Raw genomic sequence first — 21,253 nt, forward strand, 5'->3', positions numbered from 1 at the left:
GGGGAAATATCCTCATGTAGGGAAGAAGGAAAAAATAAGTCCTGATGTCAAAGAAAGAGGCGTGCAGAAGGCAACAGGGAAACGGTATCTATCTTGGATAGATGTAATAGTCCCTATAATATTAACACTTATATTTGAGTAGCCATACTCTTGCTTGCTGGTAAATGTGTATGATTATCTTTGAATGATGAATAAAAAATAGTAGTCACTTAGTCTTTGAGAACAAACAAAGTAGTTGCTGAGAAGTCAGCATCTTCTGTAGCCCCTACCTGCTCCTTAATACTGGTTAGTGGGAAGGGACAGGCAGAGATTTCTGCAGGAGGTTTAGACAGTCAGACAGACAGAGAGAAGCTAGTGGTAAGCACATGTGACACCAGGTGACCTGACGAATAGATAACTTTGATGCTGGAAGGAGAAGAAAACTTTGAGAAAACAAAATCCAGGAAAATAATTGTGAATGTTGGGTAGGGGGAAAAGTCTAAGGGGCCAGGGCACAAAAGTAGCATCCTTGTGGAGGCATATATGGAAACTATGAACACATGTTGAGCTTTGTAACAGCCTAGTCAGGAATCACCAAAAAAATCACTAAAAAAGAGGTGAGGTGCATCTTAGAGAAAAAGTTGTGGTTTGCAGAACTTCAAAGTTTCCTGGAGCACTCCTGCTGTGGGTCATTTTGCCTTACAGGTTTACTGAGGCAGAGCGTCATGACTGTATTTTCTCACTGTCCCTTTTTATCTGGTCAGAGGAGAGGAATACCGGACATGAAATAGGCACTCAGCTCTGCTTCAGTCCTCTCAATGGCTTGGTTCATGCCATTGATAGAGCCTTCATATTTCAAAGGAATAATGAAAATCCTCACACTCTTCCCCTTACATGCTGTCTCCCACAGATGTGTATTACTGAGGGTGCCCAGAGCAGATGCTCTCTGACATTATAGTAGAAAGCAACAGATAGCAAATTCTCTCTGCTAGAGCAACCAGAGTTGAAGAGGTAATATAACCTCCTATAAGCAAGGACAAATGATGATGGAGATGTTTCTATCCCAATAAATTGTACTACCCATGCTCTGTTACCCTTGGGTCTGATCCTGCATTTCTTGAATATTCTAATGTGCAAATAAGAGGAATTTTGGACATGTGAGGAAATGTAGCTAAGGCTCATCATGTAAAAGGTGTTAGCAAATTCAGTTCAGCAAGGGCAAGTGCAAGATCCTGCGTGTGGGTCAGCGCAATCCCAAGTACAACTGTAGGCTGGGAGAGGAATGGATTGAGAGCAGCCCTGAGGAGAAGGACTTGGGGGTATTGATTGATGAGAAGCTCAGCATGAGCCGGCAGTGTGCGCTTGCAGCCCAGAAAGCCAACCGTGTCCTGGGCTGCATCAAAACCAGCATGAGCCGCAGGTTGAGGGAGGTGATTCTGCCCCTCTACTCGGCTCTTGTGAGACCCCACCTGGAGTACTGCATCCAGCTCTGGGATCCCCAGTACAAGAAAGACATCAAGCTGATGGAGAGCATCCAGAGGAGGGTCATGAAGTTGATCAGAGGGCTGGAGCACCTCTCCTATGAGGACAGGCTGAGAGAGTTGGGATTGTTCAGCCTGGATCTGGGAAGACCTTAGAGCAGCCCTGAAAAAGGGCTTACAGGAAAGGTGGGGAGGGACTGTTTATCAGGGAGTGTAGTGATAGGACAAGGGGTAATGGGTTCAAGCTGAAGGAGGGTCGATTTAGATTAGATGTTAGAAAGAAATTCTTCCCTGTGAGGGTGGTGAGGCACTGGAACAGGTTGCCCAGAGAGGTTGTGTATGCCCCATCCCTGGAAGTGTTCAAGGCCAGGTTGGATGGGGCTTTGGGCAACCTGGTCTAGTGGAGGGTGTCCCTGCCCATGGCAAGGGGATTGGAACTAGATGATCTTTAAGCTCCCTTCCAACCCAAACCATTCTATGATTCTATGATTCTATGATTCTATGATTAAATTACTGCATGAAGCAGAAAGGCCACCTGGACTTATGTCTACACCATGCAGTGTCAGTAACCAAATGAGGTTTTGTTGGTTGCTCTGAGTAGGAAGGACATTTTTGTGTTGCTAACAGAAACTAGAATTTGTGGAGCTGAATGTTAATGAGACCATTCAAAACTAAAATAAGAGTAGCTTATCTCTGCCAATTAATTTGAATAATACACTGAAGTTAAACAAACAAACAAACAAACCAAAGCAAAACACATTGTATCAATTTTTAATTTGTTAACATTATATGAGTGTTATGTGCTTTCTGCATCTCTCTGAGCCACAAATCAATAGATGGGATTCATCTCCCAGTTCTCTGTACTAGGTGCTTCTTCCCATTTTGATGTGATTGCATCATGTTGAAAATGTTGTGGGCAAACACATGCATTCAGATACTCTTACTGAAACCTCTAAAGAACAAGAACAATTAGCAGTATAGGGGAGCATGCTATTTACATTATCTGTTGTTCAGCTTAAAAATTCAGTTTCTCTTTAACAGGTTTTCTCTGTGTGGTATCATAAAGCAGTTTTGGAGGAAAGTCGCTGTGGTGGGTTGACCCTGGCTGGAGGCCAGGTGCCCACCAGAGCTGCTCTCTCACTCCCCTCATTCACTAAACAGGGGAGAAAAGGCATAACGAAATGCTTGTAGGTCGAGATAAGGACAGGGAGAGATCACTCACTAATTATCGTCACGAGCAAAACAGACCAAACTTAGAGAGGGAATTCATCTAATTTATTACCAAGCAAAACAGAGTAGAGGAATGAGAAATGAAATCAACTCTTAAAACACTTCCCCCCACCCCTCCCATCTTCCTGGGCTCAACTTCACTCCCGGCTTCAACCTTCCCCCCCTCAGCGGCACAGGGGGACGGGGAGTGGGGGTTACGGTCAGTTCATCACACGTTGTTTCTGCCGCCTCTTCATCCTCAGGGGGAGGACTCCTCTCATCGTTCCCCTGCTCCAGCATGGAGTCCCTCTCACGGGGTGCAGACCTTCAGGAGCAAACTGCTCCAGCGTGGGGTCCCCCACGGGGTCACAAGTCCTGCCAGCAAACCTGCTCTGGCATGGGCTCCCCTCTTCACGGGTCCAACCGGTCCGGCCAGGAACTTGCTCCAGTGTGGGCTTCCCACGGGCCGCAGCCTCCTTCAGGTGCCTCCACCTGCTCCGGCGTGGGGTCCTCCACGGGCTGCAGGTGGAATCGCTACATCCCCTCATCCTTCCTCCATGGGCTGCAGGGGGACAGCCTGCTTCACCATGGCCTTCACCACGGGCTGCAGGGGGATCTCTGCTCCGGCGCCTGGAGCTCCTCCTCCCCCTCCATCTGCACTGACCTTGGTGTCTGCAGAGTTTCTTACATCTTCTCACTCCTCTCTCCGGCTGCAAAAACTCTCTCTCTCTAAGTATTTTTCTTCTTCTTAAATATGTTATCACAGAGGCGCTGATTGGCTTGGCCTTGGCCAGCGGCGGGTCCATCTTAGAGCCGGCTGGCATTGGCTCTATCAGACACAGGGGGAGCTTCTAGCAGCTTCTCACAGAAGCCACCCCAGTAGCCCCCCCGCTACCAAAACCTTGCCACGCAAACCCAACACAGTCACGCAGGAGAGTAAAGGTGTCAGGAGCAAGGGAGATCTCCACAAAGTGAAATTTATCTATTCACTGTGAACCCAGAGCCTGACAATCACTTATGACAAATATATCAGCCCAGAGGTAAACATAAAGTAGTTTATTAATGCAGGTGGCATGATTGGCATGAAATAGAAATAGTATTTAGCATTTATAAAGTATTACTATTATGATGAAATTAAGCAGTTTTAATACAATGGTTCAAATATACAATATCCTTTTTTAAAGATGGGAAACTTGAGGCTTATTGAGGCTTGCTGGCACACACAGTGTCACACTGTGAGTTTGAGGGATAAGCAGCTAAATTAGAAGACCTGACTCCCGTTATAATGCTCTACATTAGATTGCAACCCACAACAAAAAGAATGAATGGAAATAAAAAAAAGATGGAGAATGAAAGGAAACATGCATAAGTGTTTGAAATAAATATATGCAGTGGGCAAGAACGAAAGTGGTAATTGAAACCTTTGCTCACTTTTAAAAAGAATTAAATGTATTAGCTTGCAGTGCATTTGGAATAACAGGCTACTGAAAGGGATGAAGGGGCCTGTGAGAGAAAGTGAAAGCGTTTACTAAGGATGTTGCTAAAAGCTATATTTTTGCCTCCATTTTCAGGAAGGAATAAGAGGACAGATGGCAGAAATTTCCCAAGGGAGAAAAGAGAATTACTAGAGAAGATCAGGATCAGACCTGCACAGGTGATCATGAAATCAAAATGCCTGAAAACTCAATTTCTCAAGGTTGATATAACCCATGCCTAGTTAACCAGGTTCTCTGAATTCTGAGGCAAATGGGACAACATGAGAAAACTGGGAGGTGCTGGAAGACTGATAAGACTGTAATGTCAGTGATGACCTAGAGAGAATCAAAGTACATCAGAGTATTGTCAGCTGGGTGGTTTCTATTTTATGTGTGTTTCTGCACCACACTCATCACTGGAGTACCAGAGCACCTTCAGTAACATCAGCCACATGGTCTTAGCTGTCTCAGCCTCTCCTCCTGGGAGAACAATTGTGTCTTGGAGGGCCTTGTTTCAGTAGCATTATTTTGTTGTTATTAGTGTGTGTATTATAGAATATTTGTTGCAACAGGATGGACCAAGAAATGTGGCTTGTGCCTGAAATGGAAGGTTGTAGTTTCAGGAGAAGGCTGCATTTCACAATATCAGTTGCTTCTGGAAAAAGTCTGGTTGGACTGGAAATTGCTGGAGATTTAGGAAAATAAGGACAGGAGTTCCTCCTCCTTTGCCATAGCTGTTGACCTTATCTCCGGCTGATTTGTGCCTGCTTTCTCTCCGCTTTAGGGATAAAGGCCCTTTTCAGACATGACCATCAGACTCCAGCTGTACACAGGAATGCAGTTCTCTTCCAGTCCCAGTCTAACAACCAGATTTTGTGAGATGTCTTGTTCCTAATGCTGTGGGAGCTAAATGCCTGAACATCTTTAAAATCTGTGTTGACTTTATTCCAATTTTGTCCATCTAACAATTGCACAAGTGTACACAGTGTCCCCGTGCTTCTGCATCGTTTAGGTAAATACTGTAGTATGAAAAGAGACGATAGACATAGGGAGGGTGCTGGAAAAACTGAAGAGGAATATAGTGAGACAGCTCAAATACTGTGATCTGATTTTTCATAGTCAGCATGATTTCGTGAGAAATACTGCGTCTACAAAAGATAATCTGTTTGGTTTTGACTTCTCTGAAGAAATGCAAAGAATTTCAGTGGATTGACATTGTGATTAGAATTTAACTTATGGACCTTATGGAACAACTGGATATTGTAAATGTAACACAGGGTGATCAAGTTTATTCAGTGCTGAGGAGCCAATTCCTAGTTTTAGGGAGCCTCTTCCAGACCAGCGTCCAGAGTGTTATGATCAGAACTGATCCTTTCTCTCTCTTCTTAGTGGATGTCACAGAGACTTGCCAATGGAAGCATGAGCTCTAGGAGATGCTTAAAAAGTGCTTCATTTTCCATGTTGTTGGTAATGACTGTTCCTCTTATGTCAAATCCTTGCGTCTGGTCACAACTGAACAGAAAATCATCTTGCTGGATCATGGTTGGACTGCTCTGGAAGAATTAATGTACAAAGTAAAAACAATTTTTGGACAACTAAGAAAAAGCGAGAGAATATTTTGAGCCGGAACTAACAAGTTATGAGTGCTGACCACTGAGCTGTGTCAGAGACACATAGGCACTCATGGATTTCGTATAGCCTCACTTCTATCTCTCAGAATTTGTAATTTTCTTTTAAAAAGAGCATTTTTTTCTGACATTAAGAAACCACTTGGAATGTCTGTTGTCCCTTACTCTTATGTTATTACTAAGCCTAATGTATAAATATTGAGGATATAATATACAGCATGTTACCCTCATGTAAAAGGTGCAAGTACTGATGCAAAAAGTCACTTGCCCTGCAAGTATGCCTGGTGTTTCCCACAATAAATACCTCTTCGGGGGAAAAAATAGATGGAGAAGCAGTCATGTGTGGTTGATGTTGATTGAAGCTATGTTTGTGCCCAGTAAAGATACTGTTCAGTACTTATCTTCCTTGTGAAAATATTACTATTGTAATAGTACCGACATACCTATGTGTGTCAATCGTCTTTCATGCAAGGACCAGCTGGGGAAGTTCATTCTGCCCCATCATGTATGTAAGTGGTGCTGCTTACCTTTGTTGCAAATCATCCTATATTTGCATGAGTGTCAGCTGTCCCTGTGATCACACTGCTGACAGTTCTAACTTGATCTGTCTGCATTTCATCAAGGTACCTCACGAGGTGGTGCTTCTGGATGAAGCTTCGCCCAAAGGCACTCCTGTGCTCAAGGTTAGGTGGGGACATTAGACCCAGCTGTGAATTGTGTGTGGTACGTCAGGTTCACAAGCCTAGGAATAGCCCTTGCAAGTTTTGCTGTGCACTTGAGAAGCTCAGCTCCTTCCTGCTCTGCGTTGCTCACAGTGCTTAGTGGTTTAGTGCTGCCGTTTGCACGGGCCTTCCCCGTCCCCTTCCCAGCAGCGCTGGGGAGGAGAGTTTGTGCTCACACAGCATCTAAGTCCAGATGAGAGGTGTAGCTCGCTTGAGTAGGATGCAGGTGGTGGGAGTGGGAGTGTGCAATCGCTTGCACTGGGTGACAGCTAACCAAGACGGCTTCCTCCTCCCACGCGCAGGGCCCAGCTGAGAAGTGCTGTGAACGCAGTGCCGCTTGGATCGCTTCTCTGTTCTCACTTGCTGTTGAGACGTGAAGCAGGCTCTCGGTCAGAGATGAGGTCACGTCCTCTGTACCACGTCAGAACGGGAGTGACGAGCATCTCCCATCTCAGTGCATGAGGCGTCAGCTTCCAGAGGGGTTTGGTGGCACTGGCAGTTCTTGGTATGTTGTCATCCTCTGAGGAGCAAGTTCCTTTTGTTCAGGCTTATTTCTTACACTGAATTCTGACCAAAGTTACATGTTGGTCTACACCAGCAGCAAATTTGTTGCTGGGGTTTTCATCCTTTGGTTGTTTAAACCATACTCTTATGAATGATCAATGTGAAGTAGGCTATGAAGATGAAAATTAACTATATCTCAGTTCGATCTTAGGTATTCTTTATACTTTAAATCAACTGTATATAAAATGGTCACCCTGGTTTTTATCCCATGGCAGGACTTTAGTTTCTCCTTGATTAGATATGGTATCTGGCATAACGTGTGCTGGGGCTGGTTGAGTAGACCTGGTTATTGTATTTACGTCTGCAGTAATTGAGATTGGTACCCACTGAAATTTCAGCAAGCATTGAATGAAATTTAATTCTATTACAGTCAAAGGTGCTGCTTTGTACGGTGCCCAGTGCAGGGGTCCATCCCTGGGACTTCTTAGTGCACTGGTAGTAAAAATAGTGAGCAATACAGCTAGCATTGATAATAGTTTAGTGAAGATGTGTTGTTTGAATTGGGGTGTACAAGAACAAACTCTGACCACATATAGTGCCTACCTTTTCAAGGAAATCTTAAAGACCTTTTTTTTTTTTGTTCTTATGTCTATGTTCTTTTTATACCTGTGATTCTGTGTACATTTTGCATTACGAACATCAAGTATGCACATCTTTCCGAGCTGAAAACTTCTACTATGGATAGAGTACCAGTAGGGATAATAAATAGGAACTAAATTTACGTTGTCTTTTTTTTTCTTTTTTTTCTTTTTTTTTTTTTTCGGGGGGGGAAGCAATTTACGTGTTATACTTCTGGATCCTAAACGAAATATGCTTGATGCTAAAATTGTATTCGTGGCTCCAGCTTTCTCGGCTCTGCACCACCTGCCTCTAATCAAACTGTCCAATTACAGGAAACAATTGTTTTCTTGCTTTCTGTTAAGTGCAGAAATTCATCCACTAAAGGACTTTTTACCAAATGTTGCTTTTAACAAAACCACTTTCACAATTTATTTGAAAAAAATGTGCTGATGTTTGTGTCCAGGATGCATGTTAGAATTCAAACATATGGTCATCAAGATCCACCCAAGGTCACTCACAAAACAGTAATATTTATTTTAACTGATTGTAGGGTTTGCAAATCTCTGTTGTATTGGGAGCAACTCAGTGGACATTTAATAGAGTTTCGCTATTGTAAGCTGAGAATCAGGCCCTGACCTATAATTATCACGTACGTGAAGAGCACTGATAATACAGAAGGGAAATTGGTCTCCCTAGATATGCTTCCTTAATGTGAGACAATGACTTCAGGCTCTTTCTGAGCTGCAAATCTCCCAGGTGAAGTCTTGCTGGAGTAGAAAAAAAGTAGAATAAAAAGCAGAGTAGGAGGATCCAGCATTGGTTAACAATGTTTTCCTTGCAAAACTAGATCTCAAACCAAATTATAGCCTTAACACACTCAGTCAGTCCTACAGATATACATGGGATCACGTGGAGAAAGTGAATATGCAACTTGTCCTCTCTCATTTTAACAACGATGTTTATGTGTCTTCACCTAACAACTGCTTTTTATCTGCAAAAAAAATAGATTGATAAGGAAAATATTAACAATATCCTCTATAATTTAGGAGCTTGCCAATTATACTAAAGGTATTTGATTGCCTCACAAACTTTGTATGAAATAAAATAGACTAAGTAAGAGTGTAATGATCCTAGTTAAGAGGCCTGTATAAAAAGACATTTAAAACACTGTAAAATTTCCTTGAGAAGCATAAGACAGTTATTGGAAACTACTGAGTAAAGGAAACATGAGGAGCTACTATCCGCTGTCTCATAACATGAGAAGGTAGGGGGTATTCTATGAAATCGACAGTCGATAAATGGAAACCAGATAAATGAGTAACTCGTAGGCATTAACTAGTAAGCCATCAGCATGTGGAATTAATTTCCATGGGAAATCTATATTAAACTGCAGCACAATTGGCAGCATTGCTACAGCCATGTTGAGAGGGGTGATGTACTAAAACCTACTTTTTATTTTCAAAATGTGTTTAATATGTGTCTGCATACTCACATACATCTTGCAGCTATGCTAACTGGATCAATAGACTGTGATTTCCTCTGTTAGTTGAATCAATGAGGAGGTGTTTGGAATACGCTAGAAAAAGCTTTGGAAACTGGATAAAATGCACTATATGAGAATTTCTCTTTGTCCTTATAACTGTACTTGTCTATGCCTTTTTTTTCCTCCCACATTCTCCAATTTTTCTGCCTTTTAAATCAAGATCAAGAAGAGAACAATGCTGGAGATTTCTATGTTGGCTGGCTTGTACTCTTTAGCAACTTTTTGTTTGTGTGCTGAAGTGGGGGTTGGGAAATATATCACTTTATTTCTGTTATTTCCAAGATTGCTTTAGTCACACTTGAACGGTTAATCTTGCTGCATTTATATGGATAGCACAGTGGTATATAAGATAAGAATAAAAATTCAGTGACTATAGAACAAATCTCCATTGCTTTTAGAAGAGAATAAAAGAGTAACCTAACACAAAGCAAATGTTGCTTGCAGTGCAGTAAAACCCAGACAAAATCTGAAATGCTTCATAAAAAGGGAGCCAGCATGTTTACCAGTTGTTATTCCTATGGCATGGGTGATCGTTTTGTTTTATTGTGTAACCTGTTATTTATTACAGTGCCTATCAACATAGTAACATCCATTCTTCATATGATGGGTGCAAATATATTTTGTATATGTTAGCCAAACAGCATGAACAAATACAGCCTGACGTCTCTGGAGCTGTAGCTCCAGAGACCTGAGAAGTCAAGCTAATACCCTGAACGACAAGTGCTCAGGTCTAGTAGAAAGTAGGTATGAAGAGATGCGATTCCCAGCACTCTTAACATTGCAGTTTGTGCCTATGTCTATTTCTAAAAGGAGATGCAAGGTTTGGTCCTAAATCTTGGGTAATGCAGAGAAGAGGATCTGCAGAGCAAAGGAGGTTCAGAGCACGGGAGAGTGTTGCCTAAAGGTTCTTCATATGGGTGAAAAGGAACACAGGTATGTATGTTCTAGATGTTCAATCTATATAGGTCTGTATGGAGTTTTTAGAGTTATAAGAAGCTGCAGTGGTGGATATGAAGGTACTGGGGTAAGAGTAAGGTTAGCGGGTTGCAATGCAAGGATGAGGGGTGCAGGTGTAGACATGTCCTGGCATAGATACTGGAAATGCTGTAAATTGTCAGAATAAAAGTATCATACAGGGATAAATCCTGTCATTATAACACCTTGCCCCTTGTTATAAATTGACCCTGTCTTCCCTGCTGAAACAGGGAAAGGTTATCCTCTGATTTCCAAGTTTCCTTTTATATATTCCACTTGAATGGTCATCCACTGTCGGTGTCTTGCTTTCCAGTTTGAAACATGGTCATCCTGCCAGGTGTGTGCGTACGCATGTCTGCATGCACAGAGGGTTACTGCCAGTCTGGCCCTGCCCTGCCTCCAGTGACCTGACGATTTTTGTGACCAAGATCAGGGACCAAAAAAGAAATAGTATGCTTAAAGAAAGAAAGAAGGATAAAAGCAGAATTTCAAAGCATTGAGGATTCTGCAGGTCCCATAGTTACACTTCCCACCTGGAACCATGTGCTGCGGTGCAGCCTCTCCCTGCTGCATGGTGGGCAGCGGGCGCTTGGCAATACGAGAGCTGAGACAGAACAGCTAAAGCCTCAGCCTGCTGTGAGGACTCCTCGAGGGGGGAGGAAGTCTCTGCACATCAGAAAAAGCTTTTCTCTAGAATTTCTGCTATTTCTAGTTGTTTCAGGTCCTGGTGCATAAACCTTCTAGTGTGCTACACTGGAAGGATCTACATTATACAGGTCTCCTCTGTGCGGGAGGAATATACTCATTATTATGGTTTCACACCCTTCAGCTCACTCTGGGATTATCCTGGGCAACGAATTCTTTGTATGAAAGAGGCACACATGAATCGCCCAGATAGCATTTTTGCTTCCTGCCCTTCACACCCCATCTTACTGCATTTTTCCCACATTTGTCACTAACCAGAATTGTGTTTTGGTGTGGGGCTTGCAATTCACTTAGCCCTATAGGAATAAAAACCCTGAGTTTAAATATGTGTGTCTAACTTTCCCTTTCAGAAAAAATAATGGTAAAAAAAGAGACTTTTAACATGTATGTGGCACGTTACTTAGTTACGTAGGAATGGCCAGTATCCTGCAAGAACTGACTCAGGGTCCAGCAAGTCCAACAGCCAGCAGGTGCCCCCAGATGGCTTCAGAAGAAGATGCATGAAACATGACCTTCGATGCAGTGCAGAACATGGGCTGAAGTACCACCGTATTAGCAAAGATCGGCCATGTGGTTTTAATCCAGTAATTGCCACACTACCACTGCCAACGACACAACCTTGGAAGAGGCTGTCATAGAAACCAATGACCCTCCTTTTGAACTAAAAGCAAGAACTATTGGTCAGCCATCCCTGTGGCAATTCCCTTGTGGGTCAGAACCATATTTGCTTTTGTATTTAACTGCATTGGTTAAAACTGTAGTGAGCAAATTTAGCTTTTTTATTCTGGTCACAGTGCGAGTAGTTTCTAGAAAGAGACATAGCCTGCAAGATTATGATACTGGTCACGTGGCTTTTTGAGTGGGTAGCTGAAACATTTTAAGTAACCAAAAATAATAGTAGGGAACATACGATAGCTTTTTGTTATGATTTTTATTTCATAGGACAATCTTTAGCTAGTTATTCATGCCGAAATTCATTACTTTCAGGACTCACAAATATATTTTATGACTATCTAACAGCTTGTCTGCATATTGGAACACAACCTTACAAATAGCAGCACAGAAGCATTCGCAAAATTAATTTAATTAGTATTCTACCAGCTCTGGAGCTTAACTACTGTGAATAGGTGTTGCACAGGCAGTATAGTTTAATGGTTCCTGGGGTATTTTAACTCAGGACTCCACAACCTAGTTTTTTAGCCTCTATGCCTGTGGAAAGAGGGTCACAAAATCTTTCAGTCTGCCCAGCTGTAAAATGGTATGCATATATTTAGGTAGCTTAACTAAAATTGGTAGCATGCATTGAAATATTTGGATGAAAGCTGGTTTACAGTGTAAGCACAAAGTATTATTATTAGAAACATTATTACATTATCAGCAATGTGGCTTACAATGAAAAACCATGAACTTCTGGCTTTAGGACCCTTTTTTTTTTGGTTTTCACATAAGTATTCAAGAAATCTAAAATAGACAAAATAAGTACATAGATGTAAAACAAATAACAGTGATGTTAACTTTATTAAAAAGCTTCTTTGTGGTATCAGGCAGGAAGTGAAACTGCTTTCAAACTGCAAATATTTCTCAATCATTTCATGCACCAGCAATCTTTGTAATAGGTTTTCTGTTGGTTTTCGCAAAATGTTCAGATGAGCAGATAAAAGTTCAGACACAAGGGGAAAGGCAGTAATTTTTCTTGGATTTCACTAGCTCTGTATTTCATTCTGTGATTCAAAGTGACCTGAGAGTCCATCTCCAAGAACAGATGTGCACACTGAAAGTTTGAGCCCGAACTATTTTTATAGGGTCATTCCTTTTTATAAACCAGCAGCGCTACACGCTAGCAGCCAGCTAACCAGCTTTGGGTGTTGACTCCTGCTTGGTGACAGAGTTCAATCAGAGATAGCTGAAGTAGAAACGGCTCCCAGCTATCTTCCCCACCCTCTGCTGGGATGCTGCCTTGCCACAGGGCTGGCTGAACCTGAACGTGTGCCCGCACCCCGGCCAGGGGAGCTTATTGCCTGCTGTACTCATGTGAGCTCCGGCTGGTTTCAGGCTGTAAACCCTGCTAGCTCAAGAGGGGATACTTGTTCTGCTAAACTGTCCCTGGGATGGTAGCTTCCAACAGAGGGACAGAGGCGACAGCTGGCAACAGTTAATGCTTCATCCATCCCAGTTAGATCTGCCAGCAAATGTGAATCAACACTTTTAGGTTTTGTGCTACTTGGAACTACTTTTCTGGCTCTAAGTATCATGTTATGTTGATCCCAGAGGGTCAAGTACAAAAGTATTGAGCACTTAGAGATACTAAATGCCCTTACTCGGTGAATTAATGGGGCTTGAGAGCACTTGGCAATGGGACTGCTCAAAAAAACTTCCATTAAAACTGTTGTTTGACAGAAAAATAGGGTTTTTTCATTAAAAACAGAAAACTAGAAAACTGAAACTTCAGCTAGCATATTCACTGCTGCACCTGGGTCAGACTCGGAAAGCACAAGGACTAAGTGTTAATTAGGTATCTCTTGACTCAGTAATTCTTGCTAAAAATGCTGCATGTGGGGCATCTAGAAGAGCAGCAGGTGTTGTGGTAGATTTTACTTGTCTAATCTTGTAGTTTCTAGACACCACCACCCCAGTCTCTGCATTATTCAACCAGCAAAGGTTTATTCTTGCTGTACAAAAATGGAAACAAAAAGGTAGAAAAAGCACCTGCAATTAAAATTTTCCAAAAAATTCCACAATTTCACAGTGTTCAAAAGTGATCTAGTTTGAACATTTATTTGGTTACATTTCAGTCAAATGTTTGTCTAAATTTTGACAAATTGAACTCTTGGTAAATTGAGAGAAAAGTAAGTTTTTGAAAACCTTTGCAGACCTTTTCTGAGGATGAAAACACCTTAATTTTTGTAAGAAAATATATGTTAACAGTGTTTACCAGGTCTGGACTCTGGCCTGGGATTTGGGAGACCTGGATTCAATTCTCTGTTCATTGTATGATTTTTAACATATCAGTTTTCCGTTGCCTCACTTCAGCATCTGTAAAATAGGGGTGTTGTGTTTACCTTGCAGAGGTGTATGGATCAGTACACTGAAGAGTGTGATGTGCTCAATTACTGTGGTTGTATAGGACAGTGAAAAGTCTGCAGGCTGTAGATTTGTTGTTCCCTGGATTCCTGTTCTTGACATTTTGCTTTGCCAAACAGGGAGAAATCACAAAGTTCTCTAAAATCTGCAGTCTGCTGTTCCTGCTCTGTTTGCATGCTCAAAAGCCTGCAAAGTTTTATTAAAATCTTTGCAGTGACTTCATATACTTGGTGTTGGACTTTAATGACCTCAGGACCCGTATGGACCAATATATTCATTGTGGTGTGCTGAATGTCCTCACATTTCAGATGCTGATCTCAAGACTGCTGAGAGCTTGTCAAAGTCTATGTTTCATTAGATACTATGCGATTGTTTGATATCCACAAATTTCACAAGCGTGATACTAACAGCAAGAAAAGTGTTTAGTACCTAAAAACAATTGCTCCATTTGCTTCACTTGCTCCTCAAAGTTAGAAAGCTAACGATAGTAAGATAGCAAGGTAAAGCCTATGGATATCATGCTGTGTTACAGGAGGGCAAACAGAGCCCTCAGTATCACAGGGGATATCGTTCGTTGTACAAGACAACTGAAAGGAGGGGATGGATCCTCTCCAAGCCTTGCAGGGAGTCGGTGGCTGCAGGCTGTGCTCGGGATGTTCCAGGAACCTTGATTCATTATTGTTAGTGCACTGTTTGCACAGCATTTGTGAATGCTGTAGAAATGTTTATAAACAAGTGTCAGATAACAGAAGTACTTGATGAGCTCTCTAGTCACACAGACTGCAGATCGAGAGGCACCAATGATGATGCTGATAAGCTGAATGATTTCTAACACAATTTAGAGGAGATGGAAGGGGATGGTGTGGTTAATCTGCTCCAAATGGTTCAGTTCTTAAATCTGTGTTTGCTGGAGCATGTTGAGAGTTTTAAGATCATAGGATCATTAAGGTTAGAAGGGACCTTAGAAGGTCTCTTGTCAAACCTTCTACTCAAAATGGGGTCAGCTAAAAGATCAGAGCAGGTTGCTCAGGGCTTCGTCCAGTCAGGTATTGAAAACCCTCAAGAATGGAGATTGCACAACCTCTTGGGCAACCTGTTCCCCTGCTTGATTTCTATTACTTTCATTCAAAAAAAATATTTTTCCTCAGACCCAGTGTGAACTCCTCTTCTTACAACTTTTGCCCGTTGTCCTCCCACTATGTACCACTGAGAAGAACCTGCCTCCATCTCCTTGATAACCTCCTCATAAGGACTGGGGGGCTGCTGTTAGTCCCTCCAAAGCCATCTCTTCTCCAGGCTGAACAAGCCCACCTCCCTCAGCCTCTGCTCACTGGGCAAGTGCTCCAGCCCTGGTGGCCTCCTGCTGAGCTCACTCTGTTTTGTTGATATGCTGCTCCTCTGTCATACAGATTTACAGGAAGAAACCTAATTCCTTCAAAATAAAAAATTTCCAGGGGAAAATTCAGTTTTCCCAGTAGAAAACCATTTCCAGTTCAAATGTGGCCCATGCAGTGAGCCGATGGGCTGCAGGGCTCCTGGCCTTCACTGGCTCTGCAGGGTTGCAGCCATGGTTGGGGCAGATTGTCAGCTGGCGGTGCCAAGGGTCTTGCCTTACTCTGGAGTTTCCAATATGAGGTACTGTGTAATTTCAGGGAGGAGAATTTCCAAAAATGCAACATTTTCTTCTCTGAATTGACTTCTCCTTCAGTTCCCCTTTTTCCTCTCCCCAAGAAGTAATTTTCTTCAGAACTGACTTTGTGTAAGGCACATGCTGAACCTATAAATCCTTTTATTTTAATTTACGTAGAGGATTGTGAGAAATGGGCAGGAGACCCTGTCATTAGTAAGGTGTTTGTTTAACAGAACAAAACTATTTCCCTCTTTACTGTAGACTTCAGATTCTGAACAATTATTAACTTGTAGCCTTCCCTCTTCCTTCCTTCCTTTTCTCTTTATAGTTGGACCTAAGGTTTTGCATTTCTCTCTTATCTGCACCTTTCAACATGTTAGTAGTGAATTTTTGTGTGATTGCAGAGGCAGAAAACAGAGGATGTTCCAGAGGGGATGTTAAAGTAACAGTAATATAATTAATTAGTGTTTTTTATTAATAATTATTCCATTATAGATATAATCATAATTTTTCCCATGCAGGCAAACTCAGAGTGTCCTAGGCAAGCTTGAGAAGGGGTTGTGCTGCTGGTCCTGGTGCACCATCTAAATCAGCTTCCTTTCCTTCTCTCACCCTCCCTGCTGTATCACCAGGCCAACAGCCATGTGGACTTGGGGATGACTGTCTGAGGTGGGTGACGTCATCAGAAAAGCCATACATTTCTGGCTGGTATGGCTTTGCATTAAGAAAATGAGACAAAAGAGCCAGTAAATTTCATTCATCCACAGAAGGCGCCTCACAGTGTGAGGTTGAGCCAGTGGACTTTGTGCCATGGGAGGTTGTAAATGTGAATGGCATGCTGGATTGAAAAGGGCCTAGAAAATGTTATGAACAGTTGTAACATTTGAAGTAATAAGACAGGCTTAATTAAATCTCATATTTCAGGACATTGGCTAGTCTCTGTAGGGATCAGGAAGGATTTTCCCTTATACATATACAGCATTTCATAATTGGCCAGGTGCATTATGGGGTTCTAAATCTGAGGCAGTGATTAAATGCCTCTGCTAGGAGTGGGATGCTGGACTTGAGCAGTTGGCCTGATGTGGCATGGCAGATTTGGTCTTCCTTTAGGCTGTCACTTACCTTCCCTTGTGATTTTTATTGTGATTCTTGCAATATTTGATGTTTCTCTGCCTCCTGGATGAAGGTAATGGCATTGAGAATCTCAGCTCTCAGCAGGATACTAATTTTTTAGCTCTCCTGTCAGTACAGTAAGGTTTGGAAACATGACCAAAACCTCTGAAATATAAGAAAACCCAGGCCATATTTTACTGTGTTGTATATTGCATTCGTTGCTAATACTGTCTTTGCATGTCTCAACTACACAACTATGTAATCCATCACCTTGTCCTGTAATGAAAACAAATTAATCAAGTGGCATAATGCTCCTGACCTTTGAAGTGCTCTGAGAGATGGACAAAAAGGTGGGTTTTGTGCCTGCATGGCTGCACTAGTTGTGGCTGCAAAACTATTTCTGCCGAAACATTCAGTGTTCATGTAGCTGGAAGCCTGGAAAACTTCAGTCTTTTGGGTTGATTGAGATGAGAATCTAGGCCCAAAGCTACATGTTTGTGTATGCCTGCTTAACTCCTACCTGCTATACGACCCATCTTCCTGGAGACTTCTGTTGCTCCATAGATCTCCCACGTTCTTAAGTTGTAACGTGGTCACGCAAGGGGGACAGGCATCTGAAATGGTGGCTCACTCAATGCAGGGCAGACATGAGGTGTTGGTTTGGCCAGGATGTGCCTGCAGATGTATTCTGTTATCCTGGTGGGAAATGCCAGGGGCACCAGCTGAAAGCTTATCTGCCACGCTTCTAGCAGACATGCCATGTTTCTGACTGCTGTGTACAGACACACAACCTTTTAGAGTTTTGTACTGGGGGCAGCCACTAGTTATATCTATCGGCCAGCTGCTTGTGGTACTGCAGAATGGGCAACGTCATTTTACTGGGGCAGGAGAGTGTGGAAGAGGGTCAGAGGAAACTTGACCAGCCTGTTGTATCTTGCCTGGTTGAAAGAGACACATTAAAAGCAATCCAATTTCTAGGCTGTATTTCTACAGAAAGGCCAAGATTGCTTTAATTAAAAGGCCTTTTGTTAAAAGACCTCTCTCTCAAATCCTTTGTAAAGGAGCATTTACAAATCATTAAATTTACTACTACTTATCACTGATCATTGTTCACAGTGAACTAGGAGCAAAAATCTGTATGGTACTGGCCTTTTTTAAATAAGGAAGGGCCAGTCCCTACCCTGAAGCGCTTACAGTTATTGCCCAGCATATGTATTGGGTGATGCAGGGAATATGAAAATGATCCCCAATTAGTTTAGTGTGGAAGCTTCTGATAATATTTTAATAATATGGACTTTATGCAAAAATTTAGCTTTCTTCTCAATAATTAACGCTTGTGAAAGGTTTAATATGTGTTTATTGAGTGTGTTGCCATACTAGCACATGAGCAGAATAATAAGGGGTTGTATATGCATGAAAGAGTTTTCACCTGCATGTTGACTTTTAATTCTTTTTTTAAATGCTGAACAATAAGGTTTATTCTAAACTAAAATAAGAAGATGGGTTATTCCTCCAGAGTGATAGTGGTAAAAAACTTTAATTTGTGTTGTATTAATTTTCTCTTAACTGTTTGCAAGACAGTGACATGGTGAAACATTTGGGTTGTGTGCAGAAATTAAAACTGCACTACTCGCTCGGTACCTGCAGATCTTTGTAAAGTAAATTTGCAGTGTATGAAAAAATTCTTTGCAGAATTTGCAGAAGCTTGTCTGGTGCACATATGCATCTGTGTATTAGTGAAATAATTTGCTTTTAAGTGAAAGTCAATGAAGAAAAAACACTAATGACACCCATAGCCAGTGCAAAATAGTTTCAGTTTCCTGAACGGGGCACCTCGATGTGAATCATCATGTTTTCACTGTCAGAAAAACCTGAGTGGTTTTTCCTCAGGGTAACAAAGGAACATGTCAACTGTCTGAATACGAAAGCTCAGTGAAGGCAACACACATGAGTTTTACCATGAGGTAAAGTCCCTCAGGTCAACTCCAGGCAGGGGTACAACACTCATCCTGGCAAGTCACCTCATGGTAAAACTTGTAGTGCCTCATCGTCACTATTTTTTTACCTCGAGGTAGCTGATGTGAGTGTTAGCTACCCTGAGGTAAAAATGCCGCCTCTTTATCAGCAAGCACCTGCCCTTAGATGCGTACGTGCAGGCCAACACCGTGCTCCCTGGCCGTCCCCAGGTGTGACAGCCAGCCTGTACCTTTGCCTAACCCATCTCTTTCTGCCTTTCCAGTGCTCTTCATGACACAGAGTAAGTCTAGCGTCCCTCATGAATTCATTTCAGCCCAGTTCTTTCGCCAAACCTGGCTCGTAAAAAGTTCTCAGGCTGTTAGAGGAGCCCTCTTAACTAGTTTCAGAAACATGGAATATTACTGGAAATCACCATGTGTTGTGTATTCTGTAGCCCCAAATGCACTGTAGACACTGAGGGATCCTTGCATCATGCTTTTCCCCCTGTGGGCTCTCTCTGGGCTCTTCTCCTATCTACTGCTTCTTCAGGCATTCCTGCTGGCTGCAGTTTTATCCTCTTACACTTGGAGTATCCCCATTTCTATCTCTACCAGGAAATAGGGGCTTTCTTATCTCTCTCTCATCTCCCTCTCATTTGCTGGAGGTCTCTTATTTGTTCTTGTGCTAGGAGCTGGGAATACACTTTTCCTTCCCACCAGTCTTATATCCCAGACAGAGCAAGAAGAAGAAGTAAAATATTCAATTGCCCACATGTTAGCTGTAATGGGGTGAGAAACAGATGGTTAATAGCAACTGTTATTTTTATTTTCAGTATATAAGCCATTGCAGGGGGAAATAAAGGTGTTGGTTTGGCAAGGGATTGCACGCATCCTGCACTTTTCTCTTTGGGTGAACGGGTTGTCATGAAAATCATATGGTCTGTGCTTTGATTTGTAGAACTTCTCCTGAACATTGGGCTTGCCTGGAGATGACATTCAAAAGTTCCCATATTACAGGCAGACAGATGAATGCCCTCGAGCTGAAAGTAAGACCTTGCTTGACTCAGAAAACTAATGTCATTTTGCTAGTGGTGTTATTGAAGGTAGTGTTATACTCCTGTGTATCTGAACATGACAGCAGTTACAGCATGGGTAAGTGCTTATAATCATCTGTGATAGTGTTTATTTTAGAAGCCGAGTGAATCACTAGAAACCTGCTTGCTGAATGATTTTATTGGGGAAAACTGTTGCCTTACAGCTATGTAAACTTGCAGACAACCAGAAGATGATGTGGTACCAAGGCATCACAACACCTTAGATACATTGTATGTTCTAGCTATGAAGAACATCTCAATTCAGCAGGTTTTATTTCAGAGTGTTGTTTGCTTGTCAACTACTCTTTTTCACTTCTGTCCTAATTTTCCTTCCCCTGGTGAGAAATTGTGTTCTCCCATAGAATCATAGAATGGTTTGGGTTGGAAGGGACCTCAAAGATCATCTAGTTCCAACCCCCCTGCCGTGGGCAGGGACACCCACCACTAGACCAGGTTGCCCAAAGCCCCATCCAACCTGGCCTTGAACACTTCCAGGGATGGGGCAATCTCCTCTTCCCCTACAAGTCAAAATGTCTAGTATTCCAGTGTACCTCTGCCAGCCTGTTACTGAATTATTCTTCCATATTGATCACTGTCTTCTCTTATCACAATGCTTTAGCAGCAAAGGGCCGGAGTATTTGGATCACATCTGTTTGACTCCCTAGATGTGACTCTAAGCTCTGCTAAACCTGCCCAAGATCGAACTCTTTATTTGCTTGAGAGTTCAGACTTCTTATCCCAGGTCCTGTGAGTGATCTCTTCATGTGGGTGGCCTGTGTGCTAAAAGGTTGGGCCTTGCATTTTTCTAGCCAAGTCACGTGTGGGCTCTGGAATCTCAGAAATTTTCCACTTGATAGAAGAAGGGGACTTCAGAAGCACTGCTATAAGTACTTAGAAATATAGGCTGAGAAAATGTTTCAGTGTGCTGATACCCTACTCTCCTGCCCACTTTTGGTAAATGGTGGCGTATTTCTTTGAAACTGCAGTTTGGCATTCTAGAGGGTGTAGGCTGGTTTTGACCAGAGTTTAATCATCTGTCAGCAGAAATGGCATAAAGGTTTGGAAAGCTGCAAGATGCGACTTTAAACTTAGATCAGTTACATCAGTATGCTTTGTTTTTGGTGAATTTTGAATTAGCCCTCATGTCACAATGAGAGCCTCCTGAGCTTCAAGGTGCTGTGAAGGGAACTCTGCCCCTTAGAAATCAGTGTGTTAAAGGTTCAACAGATGTATTGAATGAATAACTTTTGGATTCCTGGGTTTAAGATGCAAGTCACTGTTTTTGACATAAGTACAGGCTTATATTAGAAAATGGTCTCAGCAGAGGCAAAATACCATTTATAGGTGAGACAAATGGCTAGCTTCCTTTGCCTTTAAGGAGAACATTTTCAGTTTTTTCACAAGTAGATATGAGTTTACAGTTCTTGAACACAAACAACGTAGGTGAAAGCTTCTGTAAGCAATATGGTGGGTCATTAAAGGTCCACAGAGAAGGCAGTAAGTGGTGACAAGTATCTGCAGGTGAAAGCCAAGTAGAT

The sequence above is a fragment of the Grus americana genome, chromosome 3 (genome assembly GCF_028858705.1).
Source record: "Grus americana isolate bGruAme1 chromosome 3, bGruAme1.mat, whole genome shotgun sequence".
NCBI lineage: Eukaryota > Metazoa > Chordata > Aves > Gruiformes > Gruidae > Grus > Grus americana.